The sequence below is a fragment of the Sinocyclocheilus anshuiensis genome, unplaced genomic scaffold (assembly GCF_001515605.1).
Source record: "Sinocyclocheilus anshuiensis isolate Anshui unplaced genomic scaffold, SAMN03320099.WGS_v1.1 scaffold938, whole genome shotgun sequence".
In the NCBI taxonomy this organism is placed as follows: domain Eukaryota; kingdom Metazoa; phylum Chordata; class Actinopteri; order Cypriniformes; family Cyprinidae; genus Sinocyclocheilus; species Sinocyclocheilus anshuiensis.
Window position 1 is genome coordinate 122,110 of NW_015536508.1, and position 3,270 is coordinate 125,379.

Below are 3,270 nucleotides of genomic sequence, written 5' to 3' on the forward strand. Positions count from 1 at the left end.
GGTTGCTGGGGTGTTCCGAGTAGTTGCTGGGGGGTTCTAAATATTCATCTAAACTCAACTCAACTCAAACTTTATTTATAGAGAACTTTCAACACCACAAGTGGAACCAAAGTGCTGTACAGAGAAGGATAAAAGAGATAGAAAAAAGAGAAAAGTAGTTGCTATGCAGTTGCTGGGGTGTTCCGAGTAGTTGCTATGTAATTGCTGGGGTGTTCTGAGTAGTTGCTTTGCGGTTGCTGGGGTGTTCCGAGTAGTTGCTATGCGGTTGCTGGCATGTTCTGAGTAGTTGCTGGAGTGTTCTAAGTAGTTGCTATGCGGTTTCTGGCATGTTCCGAGTAGTTGCTGGGGATTTCTAAGTAGTTCTAAGTATTCAACTCAACTCAGACTTTATTTATAGAGAACTTTCAACACCACAAGTGGAACCAAAGTGCTGTACAGAGAAGGATAAAAGAGAAAAAAAATTAGTTGCTATGCACTTGCAGGGGTGTTCTGAATAGTTGCTATGCAATTGCTGGGGTGTTCTGAGTAGTTGCTATGAGATTGCTAGGGTGTTCCGAGTAGTTGCTATGAGATTGCTAGGGTGTTCCGAGTAGTTGCTATGCCTTGAGAACTTCATCTTTGTTTCCAAATGCAATGACTTCAGTTTTTTCCTTGTTTAACTGAAGAAAGTTCTCGCACATCCAACTGTTAATTTCATCAATGCATTGGCAGAGGGAGTCAATGGGGCTGGAGTCATTTGGAGATAAGGCTAGGTAAATCTGGGTATCATCAGCATAGCTGAGTAGTTGCTATGCAGTTGCTGGGGTGTTCCAAGTAGTTGCTATGTGGTTGCTGGGGTGTTCCAGGTAGTTGCTATGTGGTTGCTGGGTGTTCGAAGGTAGTTGCTATGTGGTTGCTGGGTGTTCTAAGTAGTTGCTATGCGTTTGCTGGTGTGTTCGTAGTAGTTGCTATGCAGTTGCTGCGGTGTTCCAAGTAGTTGCTATGTGGTTGCTGGGGGGGTTCTAAATATTCATCTAAACTCAACTCAACTCAAACTTTAAGTAGTTGCTATGCAGTTGCTGGGGTGTTCCAAGTAGTTGCTATGCAGTTGCTGGGGTGTTCTAAGTAGTTGCTATGTGGTTGCTGGGAGTTCTAAGTAGTTGCTATGCAGTTGCTGGGGTGTTCCGAGTAGTTGCTGGGTGTTCTAAGTAGTTGCTACGCGGTTGCTGGGGTATTCTGTGCAGTTGCTATGCAGTTGCTGGGGGGTTCTGGGTAGTTGCTATGCAGTTGCTGGGTGTTCTGAAAATGAAACAATAAAAGTATCAGCAGAAACACACACACAAACAATGAACTGGACGACACAATCAGTCAATGTATTATTGCATTAATATTGCATTATGTTTCTTGCACTAGTCACCTTTTGTAATCAGTCTCTTACACAGTCTGTTATACTAGCTGATTCATGCTCACTTAGACTGTTGTTTGTGTTTGTAATATGTGTATATCAGACTGTATTAAAGGTCCAATACAGGAAACAGGATACAATATTATCTATATCATATTTCAAATTTGAACTGAAGGAAGCAGAATTAAAATGCATCTGCTGTAAGAGTATATCAGTATGTATGTGTGAAGTACATACACGTTTTTACACACAACATATAGGCTTCTTCAAGAAACAGTAGACAGTTTTAATCACTGATGATTGGAATGTCTCCTATAGGTGTTTATGTAATTTATGTATATATTTAAATTAACTTTCATTTTTCAGTTGTAAATGTGCAGTTATGCAGTTTCTGTCATGTTAATGGTTGCTATATGGTTGCTAGGGTGTTCTAAGTATGTGAAAATATGTGGAAAATTTACTAGCAATATCCGAATTAAATTACCCGTTTTATTTTTGTGCTGTTGTGACTAATGAAATCGGTCTGTTGTGTGACTGTGTCGACTTTCTGGGAATCGCAAGTCAGTGATTTTTCTTCCTGTTAGTTCAACTTCCCGAATTCATACTCATACCATTCAATACATTCATACTCGTGAACTGAAAGGCACTCAGTTGTAGAAATCTGGGTATTTATTGTTGTATTGTTGTAAACAGTGTTTCTGAATATTGCACCAGCAACATTTCAACCTTTAGTGTTTCTCTCTGCACTGCGAAGAAGACTGACAATGAAACCTGCCTTAAACCCATGTGTGAGTGTGAGACGGCAGACTGAGAGAAACACACCTTCAGGAAGAGAAGAAAAGAGAAGAGAAGAGAAGAGAAGAGATTATTGACTGGATGGATCATCACAGATGTTTCATTACTTACCTGCTATTAAAATGGGAAAACACCATAATATTCAGTATGCTTTTATATCTACGTAACCCAGTGCTGGGGAAAGTTACTTTTTAAAAGTAATGCATTACAATGTTGCATTACTCCATAAAAAAGTAACTAAGTAACACAATGAGTTACGTTTTTTTTATGGAGTAACGCAATATTGTAATGTATTACGTTACTTTTGCGTTACTCTTTTTTTTTTACATGGGCTGAGCTTGCTTATTTGTTTTTAATAACAAAAAACCTAAAGGTTATATTTTTGGCAGCTGTAAAGGCCCTTTTTCATTTCTCGAGTCTCTGTATCTCACTTGTAATTTCTCAGTCAATAAATGAGAAAACAAAGTAACATGCATTACTTATTTTAAAAAAGTTACTCCGATATTTTGTTATAAATTTAAAAGTAATGTGTTGCTTTACAAGTTACTTGAAAAAAGTAATCTGATTACGTAATTCATAATGCGTTACCCCAAAAACTGCCGTAACCCTCACAGAAAACTTATAACAGACTATTATATACTGCCTATATATTGTTTACATTCATGCATTTGGCAGATGCTTTTATCAAAAGCCACTTGCATTATATTCAAAGCATTTGTTTTTGTGGTTTTATGCATTTCCTGGGAATCAAACCCTCACTCTTGGCATTCAGTGCCATCATCCAATGTTTTTTTGTCTTTCATTTTTTATCTTTATTTGTTACCTTTCTCTTCTTATTAAATAATTTTATGTAAAACAATTTGATTGACCACTGTGCATGAAATATGCAATATTAATGAAATAGTTTTGCCTTGGTGTGTGTCCTGTAGAGGGCAGCACACACACACTCACTCACACACGCACATACACACACACACTCACACTGACTCACACACGCACATACACACATTCACACACGCACATACACACACTCACACTCACTCTCACACACGCACATACACACACACATACACACACTCTCACACTCACCC

General features: G+C 38.3%; 1 long non-coding RNA gene across 1 annotated transcript in view; it reads left to right on the forward strand.

Annotated features, from left to right (window-relative positions):
* The window catches only part of LOC107691390 (uncharacterized), a 9,664-nt gene that overhangs the window by 4,750 nt on the left and 1,644 nt on the right, over window positions 1–3,270 (forward strand). The gene's annotated exons all lie outside the window — the stretch shown is intronic.